The sequence below is a fragment of the Heterocephalus glaber genome, unplaced genomic scaffold (genome assembly GCF_053883595.1).
Source record: "Heterocephalus glaber isolate CG9 unplaced genomic scaffold, H.glaber_assembly_v1.0 deba00000347, whole genome shotgun sequence".
In the NCBI taxonomy this organism is placed as follows: Eukaryota; Metazoa; Chordata; class Mammalia; order Rodentia; family Bathyergidae; genus Heterocephalus; species Heterocephalus glaber.
The window spans coordinates 64,296,594-64,317,503 of record NW_028258143.1 but is presented as its reverse complement, the minus strand read 5'-3'; the positions used below and the strand labels follow the sequence as shown (position 1 = coordinate 64,317,503).

The window sequence follows — 20,910 nt, the reverse complement described above, 5'->3', positions numbered from 1 at the left end:
AGCAAAAACTTATCTATTTTTTTTTAGCAATATGGTTTTTCCAAATATTTAATTCTTGTGTGGTTCTTTTTTGTTCCTCTCTCACATTGTATATCTTTTCTCATTTCACTTATTTATATAAACTTTTCCCCCCTCTTTATAATATTTGTGTATAAAGAATACATTAAGAATATTTTACCTAGCAGGACGCCTATCACAAATTTTCCATCTCAAACTCATGTGTGACTTAGTAAGGAGTGACAGGTAATAGGAGTTGAGAATAAAAGTTACTTAAAAAGTTAATAAAAAAGAAATTTGTGTAAATGGGAAATTTGACATTCTTTTTTATCTTTAACTCATATAATAGCAGCTGCTTCCCTGGACCAAAATTAAACAAGGTCAATACCAGTAAGTTTAAGCTTTTTCCTTTCTTTGTTAATGTTTTATTATGTGGTTGGATACTTCCTCATGAAATCATGGGGTTTAGGTTTGGATTAGCTTGATATCCTAGCTTGAAGCTGTCTAGGGGCCTAAAGAGAGATGAAATTACAACAAAGTTCAGAGACAAAAAGCCATTAGGTGAAAAAGGATATCAGCTAACGAGTCTCATGTGTTTAAAAAATACCAACTGCTATGAAATTTATGAGGTTAGGTTCTTTTTAGAGTCCTTTTCTTTTTCCATTGACATTGAAAAGAAAATAGTATAGTTCAAGGTATTCTGCTAATTGTCTTTGTAACTCTCAGCTTTTAAATGAGGCCAGTTTAATATTCATGCCAAAAATGAAAATCATGTTTATTCTTTTAACACAGAACCACCAAACATTTTTATAGGCCTTGGCAGCACATTAGAAAATGAGAAACAAAAGAAATTTCTGATTTATAGAACTCATACTGTAGTGTATGTAGTAGAAGAAAGAGATAGAAAAATATTAAGTAAATAAACACATTTTTAAAAAGTTAATTTTAAATTCTTAAAAATAAGTAGTGAATATAAGAGTCTGGAAAGCTTGATAATAAGTCAAGAAATTTTTATTAAATGACATGAAAAGTTGCAATCTTCTAAAAACACAAAGACCTGCGAGGTCTCAGATTGAGGACTTAATGTACGAGATGTTTTGGAAAGGAAAGGAGTGATATCACAAAAGGCATTGAAGAGGAATGTTTGTTTTAAGTAAAACAAAAAATTGTCACAGTAGCAACTGAGTATAATGATCCAGAAGTGGCATTAAAAAATGTTTATAGCAGTATGATGATGGAAAATAAAAGCATTTAGCACTCTATTACAGTTGCCCAAATAAAAAAGAATTGTGCTATAGGTGAAATGGGAGCTGTAAAAGAGGTGAAAATCTCATTTTGGTCATATAGTCGCCAACATGTGTAGCAGTTTATAAATATGTGTTGAATAAGTATGCAGATATACATAATGAGGAAAAAGAGAATGCAACACAACTTCTAAGTGTGGGAGTCACAGACCTATGTGAATGATGATATTAAATAAGAAAGATACACGATGAGTTTACATTTCTTTCTTTTTTTTTTTTTTGGTACCAGGGATCAAACTCAGGTCCTTGCGCTTGCGAAGCAGGCAGCAAAACCACTGACCTAAATCCCCAGCCCGAGTTTACAGTTCTTTAGTCTTAGTGGGCTTGAGCAATTCTACCATTGCCTTCTGAATTCCAGTATTTAAGATATTGGACCTGAAAACTATGGCATTTACAGATTATTTGTTCTTTTGGCTAGAAACTCCCAAGATTTTTACATTTTTCTAACAGATTATGAATTTTATGAAGGTATGATTGGTAACAATAACTTCAAAACAGTCTTGATTAGAACTACTTAAAGCCCATAAACTAGAAGACTTACACAAAAAAAGTGTTTATCCCAAAATTTATGGATTAGAAATCAAAAGCAGGAGTTTGTGAACTGAATACTAGAATGCTCTAGCAAATATACAGTTATTGATTCTTTAAAAAATACATCAACATAACATTTAGGTATTAAAGTTAAAAATATTTGAGGAGGTATGTTTGCTTTGATTCAAACATTAGACAACAGGGCCGGGGATTTAGCTCAGTAGTTTTGCAGCCTGCTGCGCAAGCGCAAGGACCCGAGTTCGATCCCTGGCACCAAAACAAAACAAAACAAAACAACAAAAACAAAAACAAAAAAAACATTAGACAACATATACATGTAACCAAAACATCACATAGTACTCCATAAATATATATATAAAGTTTATGTATCAATTAAAAAGAAAAATAAATTATATCTAAATGGAAGGCAATGAGAAATTTATCTTAATTAACATCATTTATTTTATGTCTTATTTTAAGTGTTTAAGGTAATATACATATAGAAAACTAACCATTTTATTAATACATTAAACAGATCAGTAAGATATTATACCTTGAATAAGTGAAGAACTTGGAAAAAATTGTATCATGTAAAATTGTACAGCATTTATTGAATCTTTAATTACACATGTATTGCCAGAAAGAGCTATACTATAAAGTTTAAAAGTATATTTTCCTAGAAGAGCTTGTAAAGAATACATTCCTTGTAAGTGGAGACATGTTGAAGTGGTATAAGTTCAATTTCTTCTTTTTTGTTTTAAACTTCCCTCAAAAATCACTTCAAGGAGGTCCTAGGAGCAGCTTGGAGCCCCAACTCCATCTGGTGCTGTGCTTAGCCACATGGGCACCTGCAAGGCCCAGTTCCACTCCCTGCGCAAGCCCACCTTCCAGCTCTTCGGCTACCTGATCCCACACTACAGAGGCACACGGGATTATACTTCACATAGTTAAATGTGATAGATTAATAACTACCACAAATTGTCATTTTCTAAGCTGCACTTGATGCTATGGTATTGCTGATTGTATCATTTGGCCTAATAGGTTGTGATTGATCTAATCAGTTTTCCTTCCTGGTATAAGGAAAATAAAATAGCCTCAGAGTCATTAGAGCCTCAAAACCTAAACACAAGCCATATCTGTAAGACACCTCTGAAAAGCAATCATTCCACAAGGGTTTTAAACACAAGCAACAAAGATACCTGCATTAAGCAATTTTGAAGTGTCAACCCAGGAATTAAACCAAGGACAGTACTGAAAACAAAAATGAGAAGACATTTAAGCAAGGCACAAATGCAGGCTTCCATGCCACAAAAACGAAATTCTGGGGGAAATGAGGTGGAAAAGTCTGATGAGCAACCACCTGGACACCCTGAACTGATAGCACAGGAAGTAACAAAGCATATACATGAGGCTCTAGAAAAATTCAAAGCAGAAATAATTTCCCATATAAATACAGAGATGGTGAGTGGAGTGAAAGACATGATTAAAGGCTCTAGAGCAGAAAGAGATAAGAAAATAGATGAGCTCAGAAACATGCTGGAAGCCATGAATGCCCAGCATAAGAAAGAAATGGAAACCATGATCGCCCAACATAAGAAAGAAATGGAATCCATGAAACAGATTCAAACAGATATTCAGGAGATTAAAAACTCCACTGAAAGCATGCAGAGCAGACTAAGAGAATCTGAAGACAGAACATCAGACATAGAAGACAGGATTGTGGTTAAGGACCATGAAAACAGAGATTTCTGAAAGATAGTAAGGGACTATGAGAAATCAATCCAACAGCTGCTAGATGATGCAAAGAAGAATAACATAAGACTGATAGGAGTCCACGAAAAAACAGGAGAAAGTACAATAGTCATAAAAAAATCTGTTCACAGAAGTAATAGTAGAAAACTTCCCAGACAGAGGTAGAGAATTGGACACAAAGATAAGTGAGGCATATAGAACTCCAACTAGCTATGATAAAAAAAAATCTACACCTAGACATATAATAGTCAAGATCCCAGAAACCCAACAGAAGAACAAAATTCTACAGGCAGTTAGAGAAAGAAACAAATCACCTACAAAGGAAAGCCCATCAGAATCATGGCAGACTTCTCAACACAAACGCTTAAATGAAGGAGAGCCTGGAGTGAAGTATTTCAAGCCCTAAAAGAAAATAACTTCCAACCTAGACTGTTGTATCTGGCAAAATTATCTTTCAAAATCGATGGGGAAATTAGATACTTCCATGACAAAGAACACCTGAGAAATTTCAGGAACACCAAATCAGCACTCCAAACAATTTTATGCAATATCCTAGAAAAAGACAATGAAGGTCACAACTCCATGAGGGTCAACAGAGAGAAGACACCATGCAAGGTAAGGCTCTAAAGGGAAAGGGGCAAAAATAAGAAATAAAAGAGCCAGCAACAATAAAACATCGTGGCAAGAATGAATCAATATCTCTCAATTATAACTATCAATGTTAATGGCCTCAGTTCACCAATCAAAAGAAATAGACTGACAGAATGGATTAAGAAGCAAAACTCAGCAATATGCTGTGTACAAGAAACACACCTAGCTCAAAAGGAAATTCATAGACTGAAAGTAAAAGGATGGAAAACAGTTCTCCATGCCACAGGAACCCAGAAAAAAATCAGGGGTAGAAATCTTATTGGCAGACAAAGTAGATTTCAAACCAAAAACAAATTAAGAGAGACAAAGATGGTCACTACATTCTTGTGAAGGGAACAATCCAAGAGGAAGAGATGACAATCCTAAATATTTATGCACCAAATACAAATGCCCCCAACTATACAAAACAAATATTAATGGACATGAAAAACCAAATAAACAATAACATAATTGTAGTGGGGGACCTCAACACCCCCTATCACAAATAGACAGATCATCTAGGAAAAAAATTAACAATGAAATTCTAGAACTGAACCAAGCTATTGAACAAATGGATTTAATAGATGTTTATAGAGTGTTCACCCCACAAAATCAGAATACGCAATCTTTTCAGCTGCATAAGGGTCATTCTCCAAAATAGATCACATGCTAGCTCATAGGGCAAATCTAAGTAAAGGTAAAAGAATTGAAGTTATCCCCTGTATATTATCAGACCATAGTGCAATACAATTGGAGATCAATAATGTAAGAAACCGCAAAACTCCCACAAACACATGGAAATTGAATAACACCCTCCTGAACAACCAATGGGTCACAGAGGAAATTAAAAAGAAATTAGACAGTTTCTACAAGTAAATGATAATGCCAGTACAACATTCAGGAATCTGTGGGACACAATGAATGCAGTTCTACACGGGAAATTCATGGCAGTAAATGCTTATATTAGGCCAACAGAGAGAATTCAGTTAAATAACCTAATGCAGAACCTCAAGCTCCTAGAAAAAGAAGAGCATAACAAACCCAAAGCTCATACAAGAAAGGAAATTATAAAGATCCGAGGAGAAATCAATGCAATGGAGACTAAGAGAACAATACAAAAAAATCAATGAATCGAAGATCTGGTTTTTTGAAAGAATAAATAAAATCAATAAACCTTTAGGCAACCTTATCAAAAAAAGGAAAGAAAACACTCAAATCCATGCAATTAAGAATGAAAAAAGTGAAACCACAACAGATCCAGCAGAAATTCAGGGGACCATCAATACCTACCTTGAGAACGTGTACTCTAATAAAATGGAAAAACACAGAAGAAATGGACAGATTCCTTGATGCATATGAATTACCAAAGTTAAATGAAGAAGATATAGAAATTCTAAACACCCCAATAACAATGAGTGATATTGAAAATATAATAAAAAATTTACCAACAAAGAAAAGCCCAGGTCCTGATGGCTTCACTGCTGAATTCTACATGACATTTAAAGAAGAACTATCACAATTACTCTTTAAATTCATCAAGGAAATTGAAAGGGAAGCAAGACTTCCAAATTCTTTCCTGGAAGCAAGTGTTGCTTTGATTCCAAAACCAGGGAAAGACCCAACCCAAAAAGAGAACTACAGACCAATCTCCCTAATGAACATAGATGCAAAAATCCTCAACAAGATACTGGCAAACAGAATACAGAGGGTCATCAAGAAGATCATACATCCTGACAAAGTTGGATTTATCCCAGGGATGCAAGGATGATTCAACATCCATAAATCAATAAATGTAGTACACTATATTAACAGAGCCAAGGACAAAAACCATATGATCATCTCAATGGATGCAGAAAAGGCATTTGACAAAATCCAGCACCCATTCACAGTAAAAACACTACAGAAAATTGGAATAGAAGGTCTTTATCTCAACCTGCTTAAGGCTATCTATGAAAAACCAACAGCCAACATCATACTAAATGGTCAAAAACTGAAAACTTTCACACTAAAATCAGGAACAAGACAAGGATGCCCACTATCACCACTCCTGTTCAATATTGTTCTGGAAACATTAGCCATAGCAATTAGACAAGAGAAAGAATTAAAAGGAATAAAGATAGGAACTGAAGAAGTTAAACTATCTTTATTTGCTGACAATATAATACTTTACATAGAAGACCCAAAAAACTCAGTCAAAAGTCTTCTAGACCTAATTGACAGATTTAGTAGAGTAGCTGGATATAAGGTCAACACTCAAAAAACAATAGCCTTCTTATATGCAAATAGCAGATCCACTGAGAGAGAAATTCGGGAAATAATTCCTTTTACAACAACATCTAAAAAAATGAAATATCTGGAACCAACCTAACAAAGGAAGCAAAGACCTCTACACTGAAAAGTACAGTACCCTGAAAAAGGAGATCGAAGAGGATATAAGAAAATGGAAAGATATCCCTTGTTCCTGGGTAGGAAGAACCAACATAGTGAAAATAGCCATACTTCCAAACTACTATGTAGATTTAATGCAATCCCAATTGAAATTCCAAATACTTCACGGAACTTGAGAAAACAATCCAAAAATTCATTCGGAAGCTGAAGAAACCTAAAGCAATTTTAGGCAACAGAGACATGGATGGGGGTATCACAATCCCCAACTTGAAACTATACTACAAAGCTACTGTGATAAAAACAGCATGGTACTGGCAAACAAATAGACCCAAAGATCAGTGGAATAGATTAGAAGATGCAGAAACAACTCCAGACATACTCAGCCACCTCATCTTTGACAAAGGAGCAAATCACTCTCATTGGAGGAAAGATAGCCTATTTAATAAATGGTGTTGGAAAAACTAGATTTCAACCTGCCAAAGATTAAAACTAGACCCATACCTATCACTGTGCACTAAACTAAGATTGAAGTGGATTAAAGAGCTAAGTATCAAGACAGAAACAGTAAACTTGCTGGAAGATAAGTTAAGTAGAACTCTCAATGACATTGGCATAGGAAAAGACTTTATGAACAAATCTTCAGTAGCACGGGAGCTAACACAGAGAATCAACAACTAGGATCTCATCTTATTAAAAAGCTTCTGCACTTCAAGCGAAACTACCAACAGAGCTAAGAGACAACCTACAATATGGGAAGAAATTTTTAGCAGCTGTACCTCAGACAAAGGTCTACTATCGAGAATATATAAAGAATTGAAAATAATCAGACCCCCCAAATTCAAAGACCCAATTCAAAAATGGGCATCCGAAATGAACAGACATTTCTCAGACAAAGAAGTGAAAACAGCAAATAAAAATATGAAAAAATGTTCAACATCACTGGTCATTTGAGAGATGCAGATGAAAACAACACTGAGATTCCACCTCACCCCACGAAGAATGGCTGCTCTCAAGAAATCAACCGATAACAAATGCTGGTGGGGGTGTGGAGAGAAAGGAACACTTCTCCATTTTTGGTGAGTGTGCAGACTGGTGCAAGTACTGTGGAAATCAGTATGGAGATACCTCAAAGAACTAGGACTAGAGATCCCATTTGACCCAGCTGTTCCTCTGCTGGGTATCTTCCCCAAAGAATTAAAAGAATCATACCACAGCGATCTATGTGCACCTATGTTTATAGTGGCACAGTTTGTAATAGCTAAAGCTTGGAAACAGCCCAAGTGCCCATCAACTGGAAACTGGATAAAGAAGATGTGATTTTTTTATAAAATGGAGTACTACTCAGCCATAAAGAATGAGAAATTAGAGTCATTTATAGCTAAATGGATGCATATTGAGGCCATGCTCTTAATTGAAATAAATAGAATACACATGTGTAAATACCAAATAGTATCTCTAGTGTGAGAAACTGAGAGTGTAAGGATAATGATTAAAATGAATAATTGATTATTTTAAATAGGAAAAGGTCCAAAGGTGGAGGGGTGGTGGGAAGGGAAAGGGAAAGGGAAGAAACAAAATCTATGTAAATAAGGATGAGTGGTGGGGTGAAGGGCACATAGGTAATGGGGGAAAAAATAAGAACTAAGATACATCATGTTCAGGTTCAAACACCCAATGATAAATGTAAATGTATTGTATACCTAAAATGTACCAACTAATATATAAATTTAAAAAATCACTTCAAATATTTGTTTTGTTGATTTTAATTTTTTTCACGTCTGAAATTTATAACATTATTTGTGTGATTTGAATTTCTCTTTTATACTAACTGTAAGATAGGAGAGATGATTCCCATATTTCTCACATAGTTTTTGAAAGTAGTGGTCTTCAAAGAACTTCTTTAATGATATGGCTAATTTCCATATCACTAAAATATTTGCTTATATAACTGGATAAGAACAAATTAATATTACATACAACATTTTGCCTTCATTTGCCTCATTATTTCATGAAAAATATGAGTCACATTGTAGATTTCAGAATCATTAAAAAAGTGAAGTACAAAATATTTAACTATCTTTAACTCATCTTAATGGAGAACCATGTGGTAAATTGGTACATGCATACATTGTATACTGTTCAAGTTAGACCCAGCATTATCTATTTCTTCAAACAGTTATTTAAGCAAAGAAAACTAGACTTCTAGAAATTTAAGGACTAAGTGAGAAATTTGGAAATAGACATAAATAGTACAGTAGAACAAATATAGGAACTAAGGGAAAAGCCATCAATATGGGTGGTTAATGAGTTTTCCTCCAGCATTCATTTCCAATATCATTGGTTACCCTTTTCAGAAACCAAGCCTTAACCAAGTGTAGAGATCAGAATGTGTGTGTGGGGGGGTATGAGTGTAGAGTCGGATCTCATTCATAGCTCCACTGGTGAATTACATTGTTAGAAGAAAAATTCAACTTTCTAGCCATAATAATATTCTCAATTACGAGTAAGTGATCCAATTCAGGCAAATATCAGTGAACACATCTTAAGTAGAACACATTAGTTTGTAGCCTTGAAATAAATTTAAACATCAGAAAAATTTATGCAGATAGAAATTCTCCACATTAATAACTATATAAAAAGATAATTATAACATAATTTTCCAGGGAATATATTTGAGAAAGAAAAAGAGAGAGAATGAAAGTAGATACAAAAAAGAAAGAGAATTTAAAACTGAAGAGTCACAATATAAAATAGAGCAAAATGAATGTATTTAGGAAGTCTTCAAAGACTGAGTTAAAACTAGGACAATCCTTCAATACATAGACTCCTAGGAACAATTGGACTTAGGCTGCTTCCAGTGTTGCGTTTTTTAATAAATTATGTATCTCATTTTATAGTAATAAATCTATGTCTGCTAATTATTCTAGCTTTTTTCAGTGCTGAGCTTGTCATATTTATTTCAACAACACAAAGAATAAAAAATATTTAGAAGACCAAAATTATTGAAAATTATTATAATTACTTCAGTACATTCTTTGCACATTCATTAAAAATGACATGTTGTTCATTAAGGTAAGATCTTTGAGGAAATATTTAATATTTTTGCCTGACATATTAGATAGCAAATTGAAATTAACAACAATAGCAATTGTACCTCATCTAGAGATGATAAGCTGCCTAGCACCATGGGTTAAACACGGTGACGAGTGTTACAGTCTGTATATGTCTGTGAAAGTGTTGAAATGGGCTGTATATTGCAGTAAAGTCTTTAACAATAGTTTCCTGCCAAATTTATTCTATAAAAGGAAATATCAAAATGAAAATTTCTTCCCTAAGCAAATGTAACTATTTTATTCTGGGCATTAATAGACACCATTTTCCATGTCAAGAAAAAATACACGCAAATTGCCGTATTTCTGAGTAAAAACACGGCTGGGTTGACCTGGAAGCACCGGTTGTTGCTTTTCTGTCAGCAGTCGGCAGGGGTGCTAGCGAAGAGCACTGCAGCCAATTAACAACAGAATGTTTCCAGAAAAAACATATTCTGAAGTGAGATATTTTAGTCCAACATTCTGCAAAATTTACCTTCTAAATATGGACATGAATAAGGCCTGGCTTCAGAGATTGCTAAGTAGAATTTGGTAAGGAGCGTGAACACCCTCGGTCTATACAAGGAAGTTGTAAATTACAAGTAAAGTTATAAAGTGACAGGAGCCATATCTTAAGCCATGACGTTATTATACCCCAAGATACATCTGTACTCTGCTATCATTAATACAATAATGTATGTATTAATAAGATGCAGCAAGTACTTAGTGTAAGGAATACCAGAAGTCTACAAGGTGGGGAAAAGTACAGTGAAGATGCAGACATAGATATAAACCCAGATCTAGACCTAAACCTAGACTTAGATATGGGAGGAAGATATTGGTTGGGAATATATATAGAGAGAGGAGAAAATAATGCATAAGGGGATAAAAGTTTATAGAATATTATAGATTTAAAAGACTTTTCATTCCAATCTTCATACACACACTTTTATAAGGTGTGAAGTTTATTTGGGCAGGATACAGAATCTACACAATAATGTCTTCCTTTTAAAATTGGAAAGAAAGCAGGTATGGTGGTGAAATCTACAATCCCAGGACTCGGGGAGTCTGCAACAAGAAGACTCCAATTTTGAGCCCAGCCTTGGCAACTGAGCAACTTAAAGAGACCTTGTTTAAAGTAAATATATATATATATTTCTATATTTATGTATTTTTATGTGTATATATATATATAAAAAGAGGTGGGGATATAGTTCAATGTGAAAACCTTAACTCAGTACCCAGTTACATTAAAAAAAGTCAAGAAAATTCATTTCAAATTGATAATAGGAAACAACTTAATATTATTATGTAAAGCATTCCTATAAAATATATGGAATTTGAAATACAAAATAAGTCAATATAAATTCTATATGCCAGTAGTAAGAAAATAGAAAATATAATTGAAAAAAATTAATTATCATTAGCAAATAAACAAGAAATATTATAATGTTAAGCTATATGTGGTTTCTACCTTACTTTGGAAGAATTACTTCAAGACCACTAAGTTGCCAAACATACCTAGAACATCCAGTCTTGATTTAAAGTTAAATGGTTTTATTCAGTATACGATAGACCAATTTAGAGCATATATGCACTTAGTAATATGGACTCAAGATAAGAAAAGCAGAAATTGACAGAGATAAGTGAAGGAACAGACAAAAATCAGGACTGGAGGTTTCTACATACATAATTAAATAGTTGTCAGCTAGAAATGCATCAATAAGGACAGAAGAGATTAAGAAAAATGTCTTTTGTAGAAATGTATCACTAAACAAGGAAAAATTCACATTCTTTTCCTGTGAACATGGGACATCCACAAAGCTTCACAGCAATACAGCCTCAATTAATAAAAAAGCATCAATAATCCAGAATATAGTTTCTAACTATCACAGAACCAGAAAACAAGTTAGGAAGATAATTAGTAATTCTTCTCTGACTGGAAGTCAACAAATATAATTTTAATTATTTTATGCAACAAAAAAGAAACCAAACAATTTAGTAAAATAATGTCAATAAAATGACATAGTATAAATAATTTACAGGATTTAACTTAAGTAGTCTTTAGAGAGAACTTAAATCATTTTAAGGACACTCATTAGAGATGAAGAAAAACTAAAAATCATTCTTATGGCTTTTTTTTTTTTGGCATTGGAGATCAAACTCAGGACCTTGTGCTTGTGAGGCAGGCATGGTGCCACTTAGCTAAATTTCCAGGCCCCTATGGCTTCTTAATAAGAAATCAAGAAGGACCTGCGCAAGTGCAGGGACCCGAGTTCGATCCCCAGTACCAAAAAAAAAAAAAAAAAAAGAAATCAGGAAGGTGAAACAAAGAATTAAGCTTAGAGAACTAAAATGGAGGAAATATTTATAGTAAGTGTAACAATCAGTCAAATAGAAAAACAACATCCAGTTGAAAATGAAACCCAAAACTATATCCTGCTGTGTAACACATTCAAGGGCGTGAGGGTGAAATTAAATGGAAAATACAAATTGTCAATAAAAAAGATGAAAAAAACAAATTATAGGTAAACAACAAGATAAAAGATAGATACTAGGAAGTAGGGATGTAGATCTTTCTCAAACTGGGAGGCTGAGGCAGGGTGATTGGCATGAGTTCAAGGCCAGCCTGGGCTCCATAGTGATTTCAAAGTCACCCTGAACAACATAGTGAGACCTTGTCCCAAAAATAAAATAAAATAAAATTGAAATAAAATAATATAAAAGGAGTGATGAGTAAAGGGATGAAAAAGGAATTGAGATTTTTTTGTTTTGTGCATGTGCCAACTTCATACAATGTAAACATTATGTTCTGCAAAAATCTATTAATATAATTTAAAAAAAGAAAAGAATAAAAAATGATCAATGAATGTCATTTATCAATGCATCAAATCATGACCAAAAAACATCTTATTCAAATATCTGTTATATACGAAGTTGATAATTCTATCCAAAGACATAATTTACCAAAAAATGCCATAAAATTATGTTAAAAAGATAAATATTACCTTAGCTACTAAAAACATTGAGTATGTTTTAGAACATCTTTACAAAAATCCCTGATGTAGACAGCTCTACTGCTGAAATATTTCCAACCTTTAAAGGGAAAGTAGTGCCAATTTTATAAAAAAATATATAAAAATGGAGAAGAAAAAACTCAAGTCTTTATTAGACCCTTACAACATTTACTCTGACATTAGAGAGATTTTTGTAAAACTGAAAATTAAACACTATTATTTTCACAATCCTCAAGTGTTCTTATTCCTTCTCCCAAGTTGACAAGGTTGGCCTACATTGGAAAATAAGTCAGTGCAATTAATCACATTGTTATCTAATATTTTAAGAAGAAATCTGATTAAATTGGCTACCCATTCCTGTGTTGAAGTTAGTTGAACTCTAAAAATACTCTTCTACAATTCAAGCGTTATGAGAGCTATTCAGTTTCAGTTCATTCCACCACTCCAGAAAATATGTACTGGGTAGGAAATGAATGCAATATTGATTTTAAAGGACAAGAACCCTCTCAATTAATAATGATGAGCAACTTATTTGTTATAGATGACAACATTCCTCCATGGCAATTAATAAAGCACACCTTCGTCATTCCTTAGAACACGTGCTAAAGTTTCCCAAAGCATTCAAATTAGATGTAGAAGGTCCTGTGGCAAGCTAAGTGGTTCTCCTGTAATTTCATATTTTTATATCAGCCATACTTATTTAATTGGTTGTTAAAATATGTAATCTTCAGATAAGGTTAATTCTTTATTCTTCTTGCTGAAAATCTTTCAGGAATTTCAACTATTTTAATACTTTGTGGGTATGTAGCCTTACCCTTTTATGAGGCTTTAGTGTGGGTTCATTTCTATGATTTGTTGTTTGTTTGAGGGCTGATAGCAGGAATGCTATGAAATAGCAGGCAGTAAGATGGGTATGAGTGACAAGATTGCTCCTTGTTCCTGCCTATTTCGTTAAAATTATCTTCAACAGTTCACTTATGGTCCATTCACTCCCTGACCCTGCACAAGCAGAGGCCACGTGTTCCATTGGCACCAGGCTCTGTAGCTGTTCTACAGTGCTTCTTAAAGGAGATGGAATTCTTTCCAAAAATGACCTGGTCTTGCCTGCGAATGACAGGGCATTGTGTTGTGACTTTTCCCCAGTAGAGCTTGGCATCAACATTCAACTCTATCTTTTCCACCATGGAGATCTTCAAATCTCTAGGGTCTTTCAGTGTGTCTGACCAAATGGTAATTTTGGACACACCTGGCATAGAGTCCTTTCCTCCTCTGAGCTTCACAAAGCTGTAAGCCTTTCTGAGACAGGCTGGAAGTATAGCAAATCAGTATTTCTCATAGGGGATGTATTGTCTCCAGGGTCTGAAAAGACCTACCAAGAACGGCATTTTGTGCTTTTTGACAAAGGGATAAAAGTCTGTGTATTTGGAAAGTTTGCTCAGAAACATTCCTGGCAACTTCACTGGAGTGGCAGTGCTATGGTTTCAATTTGCTCATCCTATATGAACATAATATTAAAGCTTAATCCCTACTGCAACTGTGTTGGGATGGTGGGCCCAATGGGAGTGGCTGCATTCTTTTATTTGGATTCCTGTGACTATGGAGAGAGCTGTGGTAGTAGGTTTGTTCTCTTTGTTTACTACTGCACAAGTATACAATGTTCTTCCTCTCTGGATGTCACAACACAGAGGTGCTCTCTTGGATGCAGGAAATAAATTTGCAGGCTGTTGATGTTGGAATGCAGACTTCAGAGTCGGGAGAATACATTTCTGTTCTTTGCAAAGTACTAGCTATGATATTGTGTTACAGCATCACCAGGGACTAAGGCATGTTTTTGAATTTTTGTGGAGCTTGCGGTCCATGCTCAGACCAGTTACATCTTCACATGGTCTCAGCATGTTAACCACTTTCTTCTATCTGCAATCCACACTTCATCAATGCAGTGCCCCAATCCATTGTTTTGTGTGTTCTCTAGATCTGTGGGACAGTCAAAATCTCTCCAGACTATTCCATGAGAGAAAGAGTGGGAGAGTAAACAGCTCTGGATCAAAATTCTCTTCCTTATTCCAATTTCTACTTTAATTTGATCTCTCAAATCTAGATTTCATAAAGAACATCATGTTAATGAATAGAAGGGTAACTATACACAGCACATTAGCACTTTTTGATACACGATGTACACAAATAAAGTTTGGAATTAAGTCCCTTGCAGTTTGAGTTTGTAGTTTTGTCTCTGCTGTAATAAAATATAGTGAATTCTAATTATGACTAATTTTGTTGCTGGTTAAACAAAAAGGCTTGTTAGCATAAAACATTTCTCCAGGGACTTTCAGAGAAGACAGGGCCCAATCCTGCTCAAATGTGAATATGTGGATAAACTTGCAGTTGGAGATACAGCTCTTAGAAATTTGTTCATTCTTGTTTTTGATTAAGAGTATATAAATATTGAGCCAGGCATAGTGATGCACACCCGTAATTCCAGTACTTAGCAGGCTGAGGCAGGAGGATCTGGGAGAGTTTGAGGCCAGCCAGGGCTACATAGTGAGACCCTGTCTGAAAAGAAAGAAAGAAGAAAGAGAGAGAGAGAGAGAGAGAGAGAGAGAGAGAGAGAGAGAGAGAGAGAGAGAGAGAGAGAGAGGGAAAGAAAGAAAGAAAGAAAGAGAAAGAGAAAAGAAAAAAGAAAGAGTACATAAATCTAGAAGACAAAATATGCTATGGTATTTTTTAAAGTCAGAAAAATGCTCAGTAAAAGCACCAGTTGACATTTTAATTACTTTGTCGTTTTAGACGTTTACTGAAAGCCTTTGATGACTTGAAAAGCAGCATTTTTCTTAGCTGTTCACTGATTGATTTTCAGCAAACTGTTTTTCTTTGACGAAATCAACATTAATTTTCTCTTCCTAGACTATTTACCTGTCAGAGTGAACAAATATTCCATCAAATGATTGCATCACTTTTCATTTCATTCTTAGTAGAAATAATACATTGCTGAGTGATAAAGTGGGAAAAATACTAAAAACAAATATCAACTAAGATGCATTGATTGCATGTGTAACTCCTTTGTCTTTTTGATCTTCTCAATCATATTTCAAGTACAATTTCAGGCAAACAGACACTGTCAATCCTTTATCCCTTATCCCATTTTAGGAATGAGTGGGTGGGTCAAAAATATATGAAGAAATATCAGCTGAAATCATTTGTATACGTAAGAGCACAATGACTGAGGCAAAGCAGGCAATAAAATCTTTCTGATATAACACAAAAACACATGTACAAATGAATTTATGCGTAGATGAACTCTAGGTCTGTAGGTATGCACAGATACATATATAAGACGGTATAAACTATGTCTGTAGTCTATATCAGTGAACTTACACGTAATCACACAGTCACACAAGGTATATAACCTGCATATATTCATTCTATATGTGTATACTGTGTGTGTGTATATATATATATATATATACACACATAGTGTGTGTGATTTTGTGTATATGAGTACATGAAAATACACACATTCAAAAAATAGTACTAGCTAGGTTTTATTTTTTGATCAATTGAAAATTGCTATTAACTAATGGATATTCTATCTGAAAATTGAAAAATACCAGCATCAATTTCTTAGAGTGTATATATTATTCATATTATTTGGAATGTAAGTGGCGCATATATATATATATGTATATATAAAATTATTTCCCTAAAACACAGTATTCCCCAAACTCCTTGAGCAATGTAAAGTTCAATGTAACCACAGATGCAATTTATCTTCAATCACATTGTAATGGGAAGCTAGTCATGACTAGTTGCTCCAGAAATAGAAACAGGTAAGAGATATAATGTTTCAGGAGTTAGTTGTTGGATAAATTACATTTTGGAATGGAAATATGACTTTAAAGTAAATGCTGAAATTCTTGGTATGACAGATGGGCTCAGCAGCTTCCAAGTGGGCTCCTGCTGTCCCTGTCACCAACTTGGCTGCTTTGGGTCGCCTTCAGCTCATACAGCAATAATAGCCCAGAGGAGTCAGAGGGATAATGTACACCTTAAATAGCTATGCACCATGTGAGCCCAACAATTAATATGCACCTTCAGAGTCTTAACTAGCAATTCACCTGAACATTATGTCAACTGTTAAAAAAAAAAATGTTGGATAATGTATCATAGACTGTCATGTGAAAAAGTTTTCTATGGCATTTATACCTATATTATTTCTTTAAGTAGATGTCCACTAGTTTTCCATTTTTATCTTTAATGCTTTCCTTCTTGGTAAATAGTAATTTCTGAAAGCAATGGAATAGGTTCATTGCTGTTGTCACACCAGAATGAAACTTCAGCTTACAGTGAGCAGCTTGGAAAGCAGGAGCGATTCTACCTACTTGTTTCTGGGCAAAAAGACAAGTGAGATATGAAGAATGTCTTGGGTTTTGGGGACATTTAATTCTCTTTTCCCCTTTTCAATCCCACTTATCTATCATCCAGATTTACTATATGACTGACACAGTTTTGATAGCTGCAGTTGTGTTTATAAATGACAAAACAATTTTCCTATCTGTAGGGTGCAAAAATCCAGAATCATTTGTATCTTTATAGCAAAAAAAGTGCTGCCTAACAGAGAATATTTGACTTACAAAGTAGTTGCCAGCTCTATGTAGATATTATTGAAGACGTGAGAAACAAGATTTATGGGGAAAAATAACCTTTCTCTGATATAAATATTTATTAGTACTTTATTGGTTCTTCCCTTCATCTTGTGTACTTTAATAAATTATGGTATGATTTAAGCAGGATAGGTACCTATGATGTGATACAAAAACAGAGAAGAAATATATAATCGGAGGCTACTGGTCACAAATCAGATACATACTAATAGTGAGCTAAGCGTGTAACCTGGGGTTACCTTCATGTCCACATTTTAAGCAATGGCCTCATCAGTACACTGTAATTCCACACTTCTGATTAAAGAAAAATTTCCTTGCACTACCCCACACATTTCCCAGCTTATAACACTGTAGTTTACATTTTGGTTTGTATACTGTGGAAATTAAAATATGAAAATACTACATTTTGTTTATTTTAAATCACAACATAAAATTAAACCAATACTTATTTATGTTTTGCATGTGTATCAGCATTACTATCTCTCTTACAGCATCAGTCTCATTACTGCACATTGTTAAATTATCATTTATTCATTATTAATAAAATCATGGCCATTTAATTTTTTTCCAATTCAGAATTATAACAATGAAAATATTAGGCATTAAATTAATCTTAGAATTTTGAAAGAATAAAAGATATATATATATTTCTTATCAGGTAAACTTACCTAAGAACAAGGAACCAGTACAAAACTTCTGTATGTGTCTGTCCTCTCCCCTTTTTGGATGTATTAAGAAAATAATTTATAAATAATACAAAAGTGAAGAGTACTTAAAAGTGGGACTTACTGTCCCACTACAGACTACATTAAAACAAAATTTGCATAGTTAAATATATTAATTTATCAAAAAAGCATTCTATATACCACAGAACTTAAAAGTCAATATATATTTTTTTTTCAAGGAAAAAACACTTAAAACCATTAAAGTCATTATTGCTTTATTTTTGCATGATGAATAGCTGAGTTTTTCAAAGTTGGAATTCCTTCACACATTTCTCATTTCTGAAATATTGGAAAATGCCAGTGTTGCTATTGCAATTAAATATTATGAGGATGATGCAGGAATACTTAAACACAATTCTGGAGAAAGTGCTTTAAACTCTTCTCACTTTCCTTATTAGGGTATTAGCGTCATAAGCCTTAGTATATCTCATACTAAATGAGGAATTTTAACACCAGTATGTCAATCTAAAATTCATAATCTCAGAGTGACATCTTTGGAACTCCACATGCTACTTGGTCTTTTGTTATAAATGATGAATCAAAAATATTTGAAAAAAGTAAATAAGTTGTAAGTCATACCTTTTTATTTTCCTTTAGTTTACTTCTTTAAAATTCATATCTATATGACAATTATTTCTTAACATATCTCTGTCAAAACTCTAATGTAGGGCCAGGGATTTAGCTCAGTGGTACTGCCACCTGCCTCACAAGTATAAGGTCCCGAGTTTGATTCCCGGTACCAAAAAACAAAACAAAACTCCAATGTAAAAGTTTAAAAATTAGCAAAATCTCAGTGAGTTCAACAATTTGCAAAGTTATTTTAAAGTTATTTAAATTTTTGTGCTAAATTAGTTCATAGCTTTTGCTTTTGAAAACACAGATAGGAATGGACTTCGTAGAATGACAGAAAAAGGTGGTTTTGTCTAAGTAGTGATTTTTTTCAATATAGACACATGATATGTTTCTACGTGACATATGGATATTTCCTGTAGCTATTAGTTGTGTTTAATATGAAATTTATATTTTTCTTCTAAAAATTTACTTAATAAAACAGACAACTTGATTGACTTTGTTTTTACCCTGTGGATTGGCTAGTTTGTGGCACAAATGATACCGATCAGAATGATGCTCTCATTCAAGCAGTACCTCAAGAGCGTGGACTTTCATAATTGTGGAGATGGAGACTCTACAGTTACAACTGACAGGTGTGTTTCTGAGAGGTCAGTCATGGGCACAGGATTTTATTCTAAAATCTATCCTTTGATATTACATTTGAAAAGGGTCTATTAGTAGCAAACTCTCTTGTGTGTATTTCTAGATTAGTATTTTCACTTCATCTCATTCTTGAATGATAAAACTTCTTATGTGGATGACAGAAGCTCATACTGATTTGTGGAAATTAATTATAAACATCTCTTTCAAATTTCATGTTTAGCTGCATCATGGGGGTAAATTAAAATCTGTCATAATGATAGAATTTTCACTAAAATATGTAACCAATCAGGCATGCCAGCCCCCTGCTCTTAACCCTGATCATGTGGTATGTACAACAGAACCATGTGGTATATTCCAACAGAACTGGAATGTACAGAGTTCAATTGCTAGGGTAGAGGAGGCACATTTTTGCTTACACTTTACAGCCAGACATTCTTCCAAAATGAATGTAAACATTAACAATTTCATAAACAATGCACAAAATATTGGTCTCCTATTCTTTGCCAGAATTTGGTATAGTTCTAGCACCAAACTTTAGACTTACAAATAGAGACTAAAGAACATATTGTGGTTTAAAATTGCATTATTTTGTTGAATAATAATGAGCAGTTTCTGATATGCTATTGTTATCTGAGTATCTTCTTTGGTAAAACACCTGTTCAAGTACTTTGTCCACACATTCTTAGATTGTCATCTTTTTATTTGGATCCATATAAGTCATTTAGAAATTTTTAGTAAGTGCTCTTTGACATGTATGCATTGCATTTATTCTTTTCTAATTTCATAACTTGTCTTTTCATGATTTTAGATTTTTAATGAACAGAAATTGTCAGTTTAATAAAATGTCATAAATTTGTATTTTTGCTAGCAAATTCTGGAAAATCTGATGCTTTACATTTATGTTTGGATCTGTAGTCCATATTGGAGTTTACTTTGTACATGGTATAGAGTTACTTAATTTATTTATTTTGTATAAGATATCCAATCAATATAACATTCTTTATTGAAATGAGTATTTTTCCTCTGAATTTTAGTAGTACTTTTGGATTTTTTTCTAGAATCCACTTTTTTTGTTGTTGTTCCATTTGTAGATTTTATACATCTGCCCTAATAGCAACTTGTTTTATTTACATTGCTATATAGTAAATCTTAGCTTTGGATGGTATAAATGCTTCAACATTGGCTTTCTTAGTATTCCATCATTGTAGATTATTTAAATTTTCATGCTTATTTTTAGAAACATCTTGTTTGATTTACTCATAAACACTACTGGAAATGGGCATAGGAGATCAACATTCTGTATAATAGTGCTCTGTTGATCTCTTCCAAAAAATTGGTGAAAATGATTCATCACATACTCAGAGCCATTTAAAGCCTAGCACGATCTCATATTTCCTTTGACTAGCAGTGCACATGAGATGAGTAGCTGATCTGTGGGCAAATGATCAGGTTCCTTGTCAGGAAGGCAGAAAACTTTAACTGACCATCAGAAAGCTCCATGGAAACTGTATCACAATTCAGGCGCTCTTTATACCAAATGACTGCCTTTAGTCTCTCACAGGTGTTTATCAAATATACTCCTGTAACTTCAAAATATAGAAATC

At 33.7% G+C, this 20,910-nt stretch overlaps 1 long non-coding RNA gene across 5 annotated transcripts in view; it reads left to right on the top strand.

The window, feature by feature from the left end:
- LOC147829995 (uncharacterized) overlaps positions 1 to 20,910 on the top strand; it is a 109,334-nt gene that overhangs the window by 37,111 nt on the left and 51,313 nt on the right. For 4 of the 5 annotated variants that reach the window (XR_015447468.1, XR_015447471.1, XR_015447465.1 and 1 more), the window contains one exon: positions 19,187 to 19,296. This is a non-coding gene — a long non-coding RNA (uncharacterized LOC147829995). Of the gene's footprint in view, positions 1 to 19,186; positions 19,312 to 20,910 lie in introns of all 5 variants that reach the window. The other variant, XR_015447470.1, reaches the window with a different exon arrangement.